At 49.1% G+C, this 17,881-nt stretch overlaps 1 protein-coding gene and 1 pseudogene across 4 annotated transcripts in view; one reads left to right on the forward strand and one right to left on the reverse strand.

Moving 5' to 3' along the window:
* LOC144113649 (uncharacterized) overlaps positions 1-13,719 on the reverse strand; it is a 29,947-nt pseudogene extending 16,228 nt beyond the window's left edge. Inside the window, exon 1 of the transcript XR_013310850.1 lies at positions 12,622-13,719. The product of XR_013310850.1 is annotated as an uncharacterized LOC144113649 (transcript). The remainder of the gene's footprint in view (positions 1-12,621) is intronic.
* The window catches only part of LOC144116373 (protein tolkin-like), a 1,150,388-nt gene that overhangs the window by 904,448 nt on the left and 228,059 nt on the right, over positions 1-17,881 (forward strand). The gene's annotated exons all lie outside the window — the stretch shown is intronic.

A 17,881-nucleotide genomic window follows, 5' to 3' on the forward strand; every position in this document is an offset into this window, starting at 1 on the left:
TTTCGGGTCAGCAGCTGAGCGCCATAAGCACTGAGCCACCGTGGCAGCTGGCTCTCCAGATACATAATGCAGACGAAAAATGTGTTAGCACCGCGTCTGTACTATTGTCTTCCATATAGCTGCATTTTTTTAAGAACAGCATGGAGCGTGCGCCCAGGGGATCTGCTGGTTTCTTAAAGGCTATTTTCCGGTTTGTTGTTTATTTATTATTATTTTTATTATCGTAAGCGAAGGTATGGCTCAGGCTTCTTTTTTGTGCAGGTATATTTGTGGTCATGTCTATAAACCATCACTTGAAGTTCACTATTTGTCCTGCGTGTATCTCTTTGCTACGTCCTGTCTAATTTCGCGCTGAAAAAAAAATGCATTCGGATTACGAAGACCCACTTGCCCGTATCCACTCTAACAAGAGTATATGTAGCCGCCGTGGTGAGAACAGCATGGTGAGAACTGGGTCGGAACATGTCGCTGTTCAGAATCTCCCTCAGCGCCCGAGAAGAAACGCTGCTGTAATACCCGGAATCAGTGAACAGTGTGCGCAATGAGTTGCAAGCAAGTGTACGTGACTGCATTTGCGAGCAACTTTTACGGCTCGTGAGTAAGGTTTCGAAATACGAAAAAAAAAATGACTAAGCTTACGTTCATGTCTTAACTAAAACGCCAATTTTATTTTTGATCCTGCGCAAATGGCACTCAGTCGGGTTATAAGTAATTTATCTAATCTAGTCTTCAGGTTATTGTTCGACGTTTTATTTCCGGCGTATCATCACTGCACACACCCGCAAGCGTTCGCCGATGCGTGAGCCGGTACTCGGCGCACCACATCTTCTCGATAAAGAGTTCATCGAAGGCACGTCTATGAAACATTGGACAGTAAGAAAAAAAAAAAGCACCTCTAGATGGCTTCCTTCCCGTCGATCGAGTTGCCGGTGCTCCGTGGAATGGGGAATCCGTGAAGCCCGGCTTGTGTGCGTTGTTTTCTAAATTGAAGACCCTTTTACCCTTTTACTTGTCCTCTAAGAAAAATATAAAAAAACAGCATAAAATAGATAGAGGGTGCCCGGACCAACGCGGTGCGATGTCGTTCATGGAATATTACTTTCAATAAGCGACGCCTTTGAAAACAAGCTTCCGGCCAGCTGGATTGAGTGGTTGTGCTTGAACAACTTCCGCTTACCGTCCGGGCGGTCGCCGGCTGACGGAGGGTATGCAAGGGGAGAGGCCCCAATAAAATGGAGGATGATGGGGACCAACGCAACGGAAAACTCGCCGCCCATGCTCTCGTTCGCCCGGCGACGACTACACGCGCCGAGGCAATCTGGGCCTCATGCGTCCCTTTTTATTTGGGCGCAGCGAACCGCCCTTACTGCGCCGCCGCGGGATCGGCGTGCGTGCGCGCGATAAAGCCGTCTTCGAGGAGCCGCCGTGGCCGAAATGTCCTCCGGGGAGCTTCTGTCTTCTTCCGCTCCTGTTTGTTTTGCGTTCTTTCGTACGACTCGGCTATAGCGGCTTGCGCTTGTTATGGCTTCGAATTGCACGAGTCGACTCGTATGCGAGCCCCTGCGCGACAGCCCTGGAATAGAGTATACTACTGGCTGCAGCGTCCTCCTTGGCATCCCCGCCGACAAAGGCGATGTGCCACTCACGTGAAATCGCCTGCAGGAGGGTGTGTGGGCGACTGGGAACAAACCGGGGCCAGAAAGGGAATAAAGTGGGGATCGAAAATGAGGGGATTTGTCACTTGGCTTCCGAGAGAAAATCTCGGCGAGAAAATGCACTCCCTGCATGACACGGGAGTGGCGCAGTTTCTTCTTTCTCCCGAAATGGCGCGTGGTTACGTTCAGCATTGCTCCGGCTTGTCTTTGCTACGGAGGAGGCGAGAAACAATTCGAGACGAAATCGAGAAAATAGCGGGCCTGTACGCAGATTTAGAGGCGCCCAGTTTTACAAAGAGCTAGGGACTCCTTTCAGCGGCAGAGACTATCCAACTTCTATACTCCGTTTCATACTTAGCTGTCTACGCAGCCAAGGCTACGGTGCCTGTTTGCGATCCTCGTCCGCATCATAATATAGTGCGTCAAAAATAAAAATAGAAATGAATTGACAAGCAAAGTGAACAGTAGTTGATATTATAGTAGACCGATGGAAGTGTTTTATTTTGCAAATAGATTGATTTTTCTTTTATGTTTTCCAGAACCGAGTGACGCAGATTTTTCGTTTTCTCAGGCGCCGGCTGTATCAGGTTTTCGCAGCTGAGCCGGCAGGTCTGTTTGTGAAAATGGCGTCGCTGTCACCTGCTCGCTTGTTTTCTTCCCCCGCTTCGACTTCGAAAACATCTCCTCTTCGCCTCTTTTCCAAGGTGAAGTCTTTAAAGTTTTCTAAAGACTGCAAGGCGGTGATAGTTAATGTCTACGCAAGCATAAGGAAGCTCCACCCCGAGAAGACTGTGCGTGACGTTCTCGCAATTGTGGGCGAGATGACCGGAGTGAGCCCTCGGACAGTTGTGAGGTTTAAGAAAGAAGGTCTTTCTGGCGGAGTAAAATAATTGAAGCCACACTGAATTCTATCACCCCAAAATTAATGATTCATTGTGTGCAGCATGCGAAAAAATCTGTGAACACCGAAAAACAGCGCCTCTCAGCACGTCCGTTGCCAACTCTCATTTCACTTTCGTTTCCCTGCGGAAAAAGTTAACAGCACGCTTCTTATTAAAGAAGTCATTTCATTTTGATAACAAAAAAGGCCACTTATATATGGCTCGCATTTAGACTTTCTATCTAGAGATTCGCCGAAAAAAGATAAAAAAAAGAACAAACCTACGCTGAGGATCGAACCTGGGCCCCCTCACAAAATGAACAAACATACCCGCGCTTCGTACCACTCAGCCACGACGCGAGGCGGAGTGACACATTTTGTTAGTTTTTTTTTGACGGACTACTTCCGTACCTTTGGCTGTGTAGACAGCTATGTATGAAACGGAGTATAGTGCTCCTTCCACCGTGGCCCGTTCGCTTGTTTGGAACGTAAGGCCCAGCTGTACAGCTAGTCTCAGTCCGCAAACCCTCTCGGGAGAAAAAAGTAGCTGCGGTTTAACTACCTGGTTAGAGAGCGAAAGCTGCGGTCTATCGGGCAACTGTAGACGCGACGTGGCGTCTGCAACTTTGAGTGCGTTCCAGACAACTGCCAGCACCGGAGCTCGTCGAAGCGCCTGCGTCTTCATTGCCGCCCGTGTCGCCCCTTCGTGAACGCCACAGTACATAACACACACATAACACACTACATAACAGATACGTTTCTAAGACGTTTCTGTGCATTCTCTATACGCACGCCATCTGCTGGACCATCGCCGTACGTTGCGTGTCGGGGTTTCAGTGGGCGCCGCTTGATGGGGCCGCCGGGATCGAACCCGCGTGTTTCGGGTCAGCAGCCGAGCAACGTAACCCATGAGCAACCGCGGCGGCTATTCAAGAAGGCATTGCTTCTGCAGACAAGACACTGTTACTTAAAATAAACTTTCTACATATATGGAATTAGACGAATGTTCAGTAGGTGCAAACACCAAAATGCATGACTTTATAGATATGCGTAACAAATTACAGATTTACGAAAAAAATAAGAGGCTACGTTTTCTTCAAAAGCAACTGTTTTACGCTCTTTTGGAAGGAATGAATTCAAGTTATAGCTTTTTCAGTTGAATGGAGCTTATTCCAATAAGTAATGCCTGAAAATTCCAAGCTGCGACGACCGTAATCTGTATTTGTCTTTCGTCGCAGAAAGCGGTGGCGTGCACGGGCATCACTACTCAGATCAAACGGAAGGATGGGCAGAGATAGTCAATGCATTTTGCTGGTTGGGAAGCAATTGATGAAATAAAGGAAGAATATTGTATGTAACAAAGTTATTCATATATGTTAAGTGCGCGCTTTATCTCATGTAACTTTTCCACGTATTCCAGCCTTTCAATGATTAAGCGCGACTTAAATACTCAGCTGACAGAAAAAAGGCGCAAATTTCATCGTTTAATGTTTTCCCACAAGCTTTACCATAACCCTTCTGTCTACACCGCTGAGCAAATTAAACCTGTCGCGCGTATTTTTTCTTGTATCGTTCTAGCAATTGGGGTCTCCATTTGCTAGAACAGATTTATTACGATTATCCTTTCATCAACTTGAGATGAATGAATGGAATGCCCTTCCCGAAGATATTGTCTACATCACGAGGAACTAAAAATTACGCCACAATTTGGTAACGCATCTAAGTGATTAGGCAGAACTTCTGACCCTAAAGTAAGCTGTTTTACCTCATTTGATTTATTGTTTTCTGTTTGTTTTCTTTTTCACTTACTTTTGCCCCCTAGAATCTCATGCATTCGCTACTTGTGTATGTACACCTTGTATATGTACACCGCACCTACTGTATTTTTTTAGACTGTTTATGTCGTGATGACGCCTTCCCCCCGCCCCCAATGTAATGCACCCCTGGGCTTTCGGGTAATGAAATGAAATGAAAATGAAATTTAGGGAATTAAGTAGTGCGTCACTATGAGTGTATGAACTGCTTGCTTTTATTATACGAAGCGCCGTTTTTGGAAAGCTTTTAATTGCGCTGCTCGCGCTGCGGCTGCCTAGCCCAACTTCCTCCTTCTTGCCCGGCGCCGTGTGCAATGGCCTGCGAGCCGAGCGCGTTGCGAGGGGCGCTACAGGGCTCCCCCGTAGAGCGGAAGCCACAGGATGTCCCCAGCGGATGTGCTTGGAGGAAGGTGCGCACAATGGTGGCGCAGCCGAAGCGAGAGTGAGAGGAGACCCGTCGGGCATAGTAGTGGCAATGTAGGCTGGTTTAAGTCGGTCAGTAGCCATGACGTCTTCACGGCCGTTGACGTCTAACGTGAAGGTCTTCTGCGCACGTTGCAGGAGGCAGAACGGTCCATCGTAGGCCGGCGTGAGGGGTGGACGGATGTGGTCAGGGCGGATGGGTGCAGGAGGCCAGGTCCTGGCTGACGAACACGGACTGATGGTGACGGGCTGCAGGGATGACAGGAGTAATGTGACGAAATGTCTTGCGTAGGTCGCGGATGTAGGTGGAAGCGCCATGGATTAACGGAGGGGAGGAAGGAGAAAAGAATTCCCCAGGAAGACGGAGGGGTACACCGTAGACGAGCTCCGCAGAAGAGCTGCCGAGGTCAGCCTTAAGTGCCGAGCCAATGCCCAAGAGGACGAGGGGAAGGTGGTCGGACCAGCGTTCCCTTGGCTGAAAAGTGGTAAGGGCAGCCTTCAGTTGGCGATGCAGACGTTCTACCATGCCATTGGCCGAAGGGTGGTAGGCGGTCGTATGGATGTGGCGGACGCCCAGAATATTGGCAAAAGCAGCAAACAGGGCCCATTGAAACTGGCGGCTGCGGTCGGTGGTGACGACAGATGGGCAGCCGAAGCCAGAGACCCAGCCGGCTATGAAGGCCGAAGCAACGGTCTCGGCTGTAGTGCCAGCGATGGGAAACGCCTCAGGCCAGCGGGTGAAACGATCGACACACGTGAGCGGATAAAGGCGCGCTCACATTAGCGGGAAAACGCACAACGCAGAACGTTTTCCGCGCGCCGCTTCCCGCACAAGCCGGTTTTTCTCCCGCGGAGAGCCTGCTGTGCAGTCCCGCAGAGCGATGGGTCCGGTAGCTATTTTTCCCGTGCCGCTGACGAGAACAGCCAATGGGCGCCGACCGTGAACCGTGACGTCGGTCCCAGCTCAGTGACCCCGTCGGCGGAGGCGGAGGCTGCGCGCGTCCGGCCGGCCGGGCACTCGGCGGCTGCTTTGCCAGCATGGACATGCTACTTGAGACGGTGCAGAAGCGACGGTGCAGAAGCAGCGAACAAACAAGTTTAAGTACTTAATAGGGTGGAACTTTGGGCTTGTTGGTGCATCACTTTTGAAAAAGGCAGCGCATGAAGACAGGGCGCCCGTCTCGGCTCCGGGAGGTGGATGGTTCGAAGCCCACCGCCGGGCACCCACCGGTAAAAATGGGTACAAGCGTCCCCCGGCCTGGCGCCCGGCTTTCTTTAGGGGAGTTCGCTTGGGAGAAGCTCCGTAAACCCCGCTGCGCCCCTCGCGGGCGAAGCCCCAGTCTCGGATAACCTCGCAGCCTGCTAAAGGTGGTGCCCCTTCGGCCAACGTGGCTCGAATCTCGATCACCTGCAGCAGTCTCTGCACTATCCTGTCTTCATGCGCTATGTCTTTTTCAAAAGTATAAGTACATTTACCGTAGCCAACAGCTCATCGTTCGAACCAGCCATCCTCGAGACAAAAAGGGCGACGGGAGGAGAGCTAGCAGACGATCAAGACGACGACGCGGGAAAAGGGCGCGCTTTCCAGTCTTCTCTGGTGTCACGTGACTATCCCCTTCTCTTTCTGCTCGTTCGGGTCCTCCCTCAGCGCCTCCTCTCTCCACATTCCAAGACAACCGCAGCGAGAAAACGCGCGCAGTGTGAGCGTCATTCCGAGGAGCTGCGAGGCAGCGTCGACGTTGACGCTGTGCCGCTGCGGGAAGCTTCCCGCTAGTGTGGGCGCGCCTTAAGAGGCCCCACGTGATAACGGGAGCGGTCCAACAATGTCTATGTGAACGTCGGAAAATCGTGCGTCAGGCGGCAGAAAAGGAGAGGCGGGCGTGACGGTATGCCGGTGAACTTTGACGCGCTGGTAGTGAAGGCAGGTTCGTGCCCAGTGGCGGACGTCGGAGGCACGGGTCAGCCCGGTATTGCCCTGCCTCCGGGATTGGCCCGGGGCATATTAGCGCGCGCCTTTTCTTTTTGTCTTTGCCCCCCCCCCCCCCCCTATCCTTTAACTCTCCTACCTTCAGCACGCGGCAGCGAGCGTAGCTCGGCTAGAGCCAGTAGGCAGGCCTGTGCACTTTCCTTTTCTTTCTTCCTAGCAGCAGCAGCAGCAGCAGCGGACGTCGGCATTGATGCTTGGCCAAAGGAAACTAGATGTGATCAGCTGCTGCGTCGCACGCATACCAGGGTGGTTCATGCTGTGCAGTTAATCAAAAATGGTGCTACCGAAAGCCAAGGGTACGTAGGGGCGCGAGACGCCAGTGGATGTCACGCACGTAATGAAGTGGGAGGAAATCGGCAGTGGGCATTCGGCGAAGGACAGGGACGTGGATGAGGAGCGAAGACGATGCAGCTCTGGATCGCTGCGCTGTGCAGCCGCTAGCTCCTCCATGTCCACTGATGATTCGGACGCCATGGCACTAACACGGGAAAGCGCATCTTCAGCAGCATTCTCCGGGCCATGGACGTGACGGAGATGCACTGTAAACTCGGAGATAAAAGACAGTCGGCGGATCTTGCTTGCAGTGTAGTGCTGTGATTCCTTTGGGAGGCAAACTCAAGAACTTATGGTCCATGATGACGTGAAAGTCCCGGCCCTCCAGGAAGTGGCGAAAATGCTTGATGGCGAGGTACACAGCGAGCAGTTCTCGACCGAAGGTGCTCAGGTGTCACTGGCTCAGGTCTGAGGTGGCTTCAGCTTTTGGGAGAAAAAAACCGAGAGGCTGCCCACCAGAGACGTGCTGCTCGAGAACTGCGCCGACAGCAGTGCTCGAGGCGTCGGTGACGAGGCTCAGTGGAGCGTCAGGAACTAGGTGTATGAACAGAGTGGCGTCGGCGAGCGCCTTCTTGGTAGCAGAAAATGCAGCTGCAGCGTCTTCAGTCTACTTAAGGGGTGCAGCAGAATATTCTTTTTGTAGCCAAACTTCAGAAAGAGGCGCACTTCAGGAGAAAGCGACGATGAAAGTTCAGGAGGTCCAAGAATGGCGTCAACTTTGCTGTCGAGAGGCCTAATACCCTGTGGAGTGACAAGGTGGCCTAGGAACTGTATTGTAGCTACGCCAAAGAGGCACTTGTTCGGGTTGATGACGTGCCCATATTCATCCAGTCCGTGAAAGAGGGCGCGCAGATGAGCTTCATACTCAGAACCGGATGAACTTACGACGAAGAGATCATCGATGTAAGCCAACACAAAGTCGAGGCCTCGCTTAACCTCGTTGATAGTTCGCTGAAAAGTCTGGACGGCGTTGCGCAAGCCAAAAGGCATCCGCACACACTCAAAGAGGCCGAACGGTGTGGCAATGGCCGTCTTCGGAATATCAGCGGGTTCCACGGGAATTTGATGATAAGCCTTTACTAAGTCTATTTTAGAGAATATCGTGCACCCAGCCAGATTTGATGTGAAGTCTTGTGTGTGAGGAAGTGGATAGCGGTCTGGTAAAGTGTGAGCACTGAGGGCGCGGTAATGTCCACATGGTCTCCAGTCGCCCATGGCGCCATGTGAAGTGGCGACGCCCACTTGCTGGAGGAAGGGCGTACTATCCCGAGTTCAAGCATGCGTTGGAACTCACGGCGAGCGATAGCGAAGTGTTCTCCCGACAAACGGCGAGGGCGAGCAAACACCGGAGGTCCCGAAGTCACAATGTGGTGGGTGATCGAGTGCTTCACTGATGACTCTGGTGTGCGGCTTTGCCAGATTGGGAAAATCAGTGAGATCTTTCGCATACGGCGAAACAGGGACGAGAGCGCGAAGCCCCGTCAACGCAGCGGTGGAGAGTACGCCGTTGACGAAGAGGTGCGTGCTGAGCTCTATGAAGCGATGAGCTTGCATGTCGACTGCTACGTTGAAGAAGCTCAGGAAGTCTGTGCCAAGAACAGCTTGCGAGACGTCAGCGATAGCGAAGATCCAACGAAACGTGCGGCGAAATCCCAGGTTAAGCGTAAGGGACCGTTGGCCGTACGTGCGAATGGGCGAGTTGTTGATCGCCCACGACCAACAACTTTGCTCACGAGAGCTAAGAAAAAGAAGGTCGTTACCACCTTGCTTGGTCTCGAAGGAACAGAGAGCACAGTCTACGTTAATGAACACTTGACTCGACAAAACAAGCAGCTTCTTGGAGCAGCCATTGCAAAGAAAAAAGCTGCGAAATGGAAGTTTGTCTGGGTGAGCAATGGAAAGATCCTTGCCAGGAAAGATGAAACATCTGACGTCATCAAAATCATGAGCGTTGATGATGTAGCCCTTATCTCGTAAGCAGGCGGACCAAAGGTTGTGTATACAGATCATGTCCCACCCGCTTAAGAAATGCAGCCACATACGCGACTACTGACATCCGTGATTTTAATTCCCACTTTGTAGTACTACACCAAAACGTCCGGAGCATACGAAACAAACATGAGGAATTAGATGACTACTTGATGTCTTGCCAGATAAACTTTGACGCACTCTTATTCAGCGAAACCTGGCTTACAGTAAATGATCCGTCTCCGCAATTCCACAGCTATACGCCAATTCGACTTGACCGGGCAGACAGAGCCAGAGGTGGGGAAGTGGCTATTTATCATCAGTGCCATTATTCTTTTCATGTAATTGATACTCTCACCCGCAGCGACGGTGATGTCGAATGTTTAGCTGTTGAAACAGACTCTTTCCTTCTCGCTGCAATTTACAGACCCCCAACAGGACTTAAGCGGCACTTCCTTTCACGTTTAGAAGAATTACTCGAGCATTTTAATGACATAAAGAAGCCATTTTTTCTAATGGGGTACGTGAACATTGACTTGCTCAAAGATTATTTACCGGCCTGGGACCTGAGAAATCTCATAATATCGTATGGCTGTGAAAATGCCATTTGCAGACCTACCCGTACTACTTTGAACTCTTCCACAGGCATAGATGTCGCAATAACAAATCTTAATAATTCGGATTATACAGCAGGGGTTCTGACAAGTGATCTAAGTGATCATCAGCCGATATACATTGGCACCCAACGTCTATTTCACAAAGTTAAGGATAGCAATCGTTATTTTGAGCATCGGAGTATATGCGAATCCTCAATGAGGAAATTTCGAACACTGATCGAACAAGCAGATTGGTCTCCTGTCTATATGGAGGAAAACGCAGATAAAGCGTACGACCTGTTTCTCGACATTTTTCTATGCTGCTATAAGGCTGCTTTTCCGTTGCTAAGGGCAAAATTGCGGAGATAGAAAATTCATAAGCCTTGGATCACTGTAAGGCTTCATCAAAGAATAAAACAAAAGAATGCAATGTTTCATAAATTGCTCGCGAGTAGAGATTATGCTTTATTTCTTGAGTTTAAGAGGTTCCGGAACAAAATAAATAGCGACCTAAAGAAAGCAAAAAAAGATTACTATGAGTCACTATTCTCCAGAATAAAATCAGACCCGAAAAAAATATGGAAAGAGGTCAATTACTTGAAAGGAAAAAACAAGGCTGGCAGCACGATTCAACAGATAGAAATTAATAACATCATATTAGAGGGGCAGCTCCTAGCTGATGCCATAAACTTTGTGAATGCAGCAATACCTGAAACAGACGAGGTTGAAGACTACTGTACCTATGATGAAACTCGTCAAACCAATTCTCTTGTACTTTTTGATGTCAGCCCGGGTGAAGTCGACATGTTTATAAAAGGATTAAATGCCGAAGCTGCTAGTGGATGTGATGATATTAAGGTAGCATCAATAAAAGAAGTCTCGTCAACTATTAGTCCAATACTTGCGTTCTTAATAAACTTATCGTTTCTGACTGGAATCTTTCCACAGAAATTGAAGGTGGCCAAAGTAATTCCTGTCCTTAAAGGTGGTCCTATAAATGATATCTCAAATTATCGTCAAATCTCCGTCTTGCCCACATTTTCAAAAATTTATGAAAAGTGCATCCATAAGCGCCTGGTAGCATACCTTAATAAATATAATATACTCTCGCCATCCCAATATGGTTTTCAAAAAAATAAAACAATAGAAGATGCACTTGTAAAAGTGAAAAATCAAATAATTGATAACCTTGATAGGAGCCTGTAAACCATAGATATATTTCTCGATTTGCGAAAAGCATTTGATTCGGTAAACCACAATATCATGCTTAGGAAATTGCACAGATATGGCGTTAGGGGTATTAGCTTCGATCTCTTCCGGAGTTTCTTGACACTGAGGCAGCAGAACGTTTCGTTGGACAAAGTGAGGTCCCAAAAATTACTTACAAAAGCAGGGGTCCCACAAGGCTCAGTACTGGGACCAGTTCTATTTCTGTTGTATATTAATGACATCACTGAGCTAAAACACACTCCTGACATCACGCTATTCGCTGATGACACAAACATATTTTTTACAGGTGGAAAAATTCAGGAAATAAGAGAGGAGATTAATGCCTATCTGGTAGAATTGTCGCAATGGCTGAAAAAAAAAATAAATTACGGCTCAATGCGCAAAAACCTAAATACATAGTATTCAGGCCCATCAACAAAACTCCAACTGATATTCAGGTAATGTTCGAAGACCATTACCTGGAAAAAGTGCAGGTGCATAAGTTCCTTGGAGTATGGTTTCACGAACATTTGTCTTGGAATTTTCATGTCAATCACATCATTTCGGAACTCGCGCGTACCGTTGTATGCCTAACCAAAATATCCTATATTTTACTTTTATGGTTGAAAAGATCTATTTATTACGCGTTGTTTTATTCCAAATTGTTGTATGGCATGCTTGTGTGGGGTACTACCACCAAAGGTAATTATGAGAGAATATTAATTCTGCAGAAGGGCGTACTTCGAATCCTTGAAAACTACAAAGGCCCAATAAAAAACCTAGCCACGCAACCCCTTTTCTATAAACATAACATCCTTCCAGGTATAAAAGTATACAATTTAAGGCTAATGCAATATATTTACAAAAAACAGTTGTATACTGAAGAAATCTGCCATACTTCCTCGAAATATGAAATTAGAAACACTAAAAGAAAGATTGAAAAATTTAGAACTATGGCAAACAGGGTATGGACTACCAAGTAGCCAAAATACTTAACCTACACGAATCTGATATTGACTTCAGCCAGCCAATCAGAGCTTTTAAAAGAACATATCAAGAATTATTGTTCTCCTCAAAAATATTTTAGAGCCATGAATAAACTACAAGAATCCATAAATCTCTGTAGATGGCTATCATGTAGTCTGTAATAATAATAATAATAATTGGTTTTTTGGGGAAAGGAAATGGCGCAGTATCTGTCTCGTATATCGTTGGACACCTGAACCGCGCCGTAAGCGAAGGGATAAGAGAGGGAGTGAAAGAAGAAAGGAAGAATTAGGTGCCGTAGTGGAGGGCTCCGGAATAATTTCGACCACCTGGGGATCTTTAACGTGCACTGACATTAGTCTGTAGCTGATATTCTGTTTTTGCACCACACAATATAAGGCTCAATTCTACCGGATGGTATTATTAGAAACTCTCACTAACAGACTTTTTTATTTCCTTGATTTCTGACAACTGTTACTTTCGGCTGTACATAAATGTATCTGTACCCTTTTTCCTTAACAAAATCCCCTAAGTGTACTTGTGTCGTATTGCTCTATTTTATTGTTTAACTGCTGTACTCGTGTTGTATTTGATAGTGCGGGAATATGTTTGTGCTATTGTAACCGCGTAAGTGTTTTATGTAAAGAAAATGTGACTCTGCTGCTGCAGGCTGTTCACAATTGGCCTCGTCAGGCTTCCGAGCATTTAACCTTACGCCACCCGCAGGGATTAATTGTATTACTTCCTGCAAATAAAGTTAATTACTTACTTAAACGGAGAGGCCTGGTTGTTGCGACAGCGATCTGCCCACGAGATCGCTATGACGCCGACCTGTGCTCCCGTGTCGACCAAGAAGAGAGCGCCAGTGATCTTGTCCGAAGCATAAAAGAGGCGGCATGCCCGTCCACCAGCACCACTTGCCGCCGTCAGTGGCCGGTCGCAGCGTTTCCCGACCAGGAGCACGGGTGGGAGCACTTGCGAGCAGAGGTGCCGTAGGTACGGTGGTACCAGCATACAGCCGAGGGCAAGGTGTCGGGCCGCGCGTCAGATGGTTGGAGCTCTGAAGAATGCGAAGGTGGCGGGAAGCAGCGGCGTGGCCGGAAATTCGCCGATGGACGGCGTGGTAAGGGCGCGAGAACATCGAGCCGCCTGGCAAGAGCATTAAGTCGAGATTCGATGCTGGCAAGCTGGGAGTCTGCGGCAGTAGTTGGAAGCGGACTAGTCACGCTGTTGACGTTGGGGAGCCGTGAGTAGTCCGCAACACGGTCAGCGAGCTTGTCTAGTGAAACATCACCCGCAGCTGCGAGGATGGGGACCATGTGCTGGGGAAGACGCTGAAGGAACAACTCACGCAGAAGGGGGTCGTGCTGAGTAGCGGAGCCTCCAAGAAGCTGGCGCATGCGACGGAGGAGCTGCGAAGGGCGGCTGTCACCAAGCTCTGTAGCGCGGAGGAGCTGCTGGAGTTTGGTGCTCTGGGGCGCGGACTTGCGGTCGATGAGAGCCGGCTTCAACGTGTCGAAGGGTCGAGCCGAGTCCGGCGAGCTGATGACGTCCACTAACTCCTCAGTGACGTCAGGAGGCAGAGAAAACACGAGATCGAGGAACTTCGTCCCTTGGCTTGTGATATGTCACAGCTGGAAATGAGCAAGAGCCAGGCGCGGGGGCTATTGGGCCAAAATGGCGGCAGGCTGACTGGCTGGAACGCGGCCACCGTAGCACCGAGAGGCTGTGCGTTCTGGGACGGGTCGCCGCCGGTAGGCAGGGCGGAAGAGCCAGGAAAACCCATGGAGGAGGATGGGTTGCGTGTTCGAAGCCGGGTAGCCAAATCTATCGGAGCTAAGGTGAGGAAGAACCAGCTCCGACTGCATTGTGGTTCGAACTGTTTTGAATTGCGCTGCTCGCGCAGCAGCTGCCTAGCCGCAGCACTGCTACTTCTTCCTCGCCTTAGCTCCGACAAGGTATTACATATGGGAAACAGGTGAGTTTTATATGTGCATCTTCACACCGCAACGCAGTAGTTTATGGGAGAGGGAACAAAGGCATGGTAACGGAAAAGACGCCTGTTTGCTGTGCGACGTCAGTGCACGTTAAAGGTCCCCAGATGGTCGCAATTATTCCGGAGCCAGATCGAGCGACCGTGCTCCACTACGGCACCTCTTTCTCTCTTCCTTCCTTCACTCCTACCTTCCTCCTTTCCCTTACGGTGCGATGCGGGTGTGCAACGCGATGTGTGACAATTACTGCGCCATCTCCTTTCCTCAAATTGCTCCAAGAAAATTTGTCTCAGTCGCGTAAAATATTGGGCGGTTGTAAAATACGTCGCAATGAGGAGCTGTTTTCTATTACTCAGAGTAAAAAACGATATAAAACAGTATTTGATGGGTTAAGGCTAATATCATTTGCTGTACAGCAGTAATGTAAATTTTGCAGTTCAATATTAACGTTATCAATAAGCGTAATTTCATCTGTGTCTGATATTAGTAAATTAGTATCGGCTGCGTAAAGCACAAGATAAGCGTAGGTGGTAAGTCACTGGCGGATGGTTTTACTCGAGTCGGTAATAAATATTGATGTCAGTGGTTTGGCGTTCAGTGAGTAGAGGTGCGTCACACAGAGGATCGCACTACGCGCGTTGCATGGGCCCCGACCGCAGCAACCCGTGATTGCGTGTGACCCCGCCTGAAGGTGACAACTGTAACAGGTGCCACGGTAATTACGGACCAATCTCAGGGTATAATTCGGAGTTCGACTGGAACCCGTATGACTCATACTCCATTTAAAGCAAGCACTCTCCGAGAATGCTCAAGAAATATAGTAATCATAAAAAATGAATGTTTCATCTCATTTACACTTCTTCCTCTGCCATTATTCTATTTATCCCCATTCTCCCAACTCCCACTCATCTTCTTCCTCTCACCCGCGGTACATCAGTGTAGCGGGAGAGGTTGTCCTCAACAACCTCACACTATATTCTGTGAACAAGGCATCGCTGAAACGTCAGTGCGTCTTCCTTTTGTTTCTTCCACATTCATGGTTAGTGCTTGTTTCTTCCATATACTCCCTCAGGGAACGCCGCCGCAAATACAGAGATGTGCCCACTGGCACCGAAGACCTTCCTTACCTCCCGGCACCTCTCGAATACGAGGCGCTAATATATGAATTCTAATATACCTCCATTTCTTCGCCATCACTGGAGGGAAGACGGTGAAGATAAGCTCCGATGATTGTCGCTGAAACGTCCTGTCATTTCATTTCAGTACCTTAAAGACCCAGCGAGGGGTGGTGCAAACTGTATGGTGAGCAGGTATTAACACAGCGAATGTGACTGATGACATTTTCGGCCAAGTTTGGTGAGCATGTCATGGCTTCAATGTTGTTGGGTAGGTCATTTCAGCCGCAAGCAGCCCGGGAAAAAAATGAAGCGGCAAAAGTAACTGTACGTGCACGTGGGAGGGAGACTTGAAAAGTATGCCGAATGCAGTGAGATATGCGGACTGGCGGGGCAACGTTAGGTGGGCAGCCATGTGAACTATGGGAAAATTTATGAAATAAGCAAAAGCTGGCAAGACGGCAGTAAACTAAGAGGGGTAATGAGCCGAATTTCTACTTTCAGTACTGGCACACAAATGTCGTGAGAATATGAAGGATGTATGAATCTGGCCACTCGGCTTTGAACTGATTCAAATGCATTGATAAGTAAGCATGATGCGGGTATCAATTGGGCGATGCATATTCTAACTTAGTTTTGACAAGGGGTTTGTAGGCCAATAGTTTTACAGCTTGAGGGACTTGGCGGAAACGACGTAGTAAAATTAAAATTCAAGCGTTTTATTAGCAAATGAAATAATGTCAGTAACGTGTGTACTCCAGGACAAGTCATTACAAAAGGTGATGCAGACTATTGATATGCTGGAACAGACGGCACAGCCGCGTAACGAAAATCAAGCGGGTTTCGACGGCGGTGGAAAGACACGCTCTTCAGTTGCGTTAACAAATCGGCGCAACACTTCTGAGTGTAGTTAAGGTCGTCTTGAAGAGATGTTTAGTCGAAGACGTTAGTAACTGAGCGATAAATAACGCAGTCGTCATGCCAATATTACAATTATGTATGTTGGTAAGTCATTAATAGAACAGTAGCGGCTGAATACAGACCCTTGAGGGTCGTCTGATGTTACTAGAATAGAACTGAAATTGGGGTTGTTGACAAACTGTGCGTGATTAGTCAAGAATCTTTCTGTCCATTTCAAGACAACGGAGGGCAGATTTAAATGCCAAGGTTTTAGTAGGAAGCGCTTATGTGGTACCTTGTCGAAAGCTTTCGCGTAGTCTAGGAAAATGGCGTCGGTCTGTAGGTTAGAATCAAGATAAGCATGCAAATCGTGAACAAAAATGTCTAGCTGAATTTAACATTTTGAAAGCCCTGTTCTGAAGGATTAAAAAAAAAGAGTTGTGAATTGAGGAAGCTCAAGAGTTTGTGTGGATGACGTGTTCCATGGTTTTGCAGTTTTGCAGAGCACACTAGTAAGGGAAATCGGGCTGCAATTAAGTGGTGAGTCTTTTTTACCCGATTTGAAGAGTGGACAGACATTACCGGTTTTTCAGTCGTCTGTTAGCTGTCCTGATGGAAGTTACTGAAAAAAGCACACAGAAACACGCCGCAGGGATATCCCTGGTATTCTTCAGAAACTCCGAGTTATATTATCAACACCGGATGATGAAAATTTCATGGTTTCAATTAGGAACGAAATACCGGATGACAAGAATGGAATTGATAGCATAGCATCATCTATTTTTGAACGTGGCGTAGGAAATCAGCTTTCATTTCGTTTCGTTCTTTCTATAGCTTTGTTTTGAAGCGAAAAGCTTCACTAGGCTCGCCAACACCGGGCTTCGCGTGAGCCACACTACAGATTTGCCACAGCTGCGCATGCGCAAAACCGAGTGACGTCGCGCGGAGCGCAGGTGGTCGCTGCTGCCGCAGCCGTCGTCGCCGCCGCGCGCTGACTCCGTCGTCTGACCGTGAAACCGATTGACGTCACGCGGAGCGCAGGTGGTCGCTGCTGCCGCAGCCGTCGTCGCCGCCGCGCGCTGACTCCGTCGTCTGACCGTGAAACCGAGTGACGTCACGCGGAGCGCAGGTGGTCGCTGCTGCCGCAGCCGTCGTCGCCGCCGCGCGCTGACTCCGTCGTCTGACCGTGAAGCCGAGTGACGTCACGCGGAGCGCAGGTGGTCGCTGCTGCCGCAGCCGTCGTCGCCGCCGCGCGCTGACTCCGTCGTCTGACCGTGAAACCGATTGACGTCACGCGGAGCGCAGGTGGTCGCTGCTGCCGCAGCCGTCGTCGCCGCCGCGCGCTGACTCCGTCGTCTGACCGTGAAACCGAGTGACGTCACGCGGAGCGCAGGTGGTCGCTGCTGCCGCAGCCGTCGTCGCCGCCGCGCGCTGACTCCGTCGTCTGACCGTGAAGCCGAGTGACGTCACGCGGAGCGCAGGTTGCCGCAGCCGTCGTCGCCGCCGCGCGCTGCCTCCGTCGTCTGACCTTTCGCCATGGAAGGAGGAGACCCAGAAGTGGTAGCGTGGGAGCTGGCTCAAAAGCAGCGAAGATATGAAAAGTGCAAGGCTAGACAAGCGGCTGAAACGCCAGAATCACGAGAGGTATACCCAAATTTTAGCCCTATGTATGAAACCTTAGGCTAAACCACGAGCATCGCCATGAAGCTTTTCGCTTCGAGATATCCAGGCTTAAACTTTAGCTAAGCCTCACCCCAACTTTTTCTCCAGGTCCTTGCGTCAAGTTTTCATTCGCGAACAATTCAAGAAAATTAGTTCTTGCTTAGAAACAAGCTAGGAAGTCTAATCCACAAGTTCGTTCCCCAATTCAGCACCCAAGAATATTCACTCAGCCTGAGTGATGTCTGCGCCTGATTCTTCCGTGAGGGTTATCTCTGGCGTACGATGCGGCTTCATGAGAACAGTTGAGGTCTGCGCAAGTTGGTACATAGCCCAAAAACCAGTCAAAAAGCCGAGGGAC

Source organism: Amblyomma americanum, chromosome 1, assembly GCF_052857255.1.
Source record: "Amblyomma americanum isolate KBUSLIRL-KWMA chromosome 1, ASM5285725v1, whole genome shotgun sequence".
Taxonomy (NCBI): Eukaryota; Metazoa; Arthropoda; class Arachnida; order Ixodida; family Ixodidae; genus Amblyomma; species Amblyomma americanum.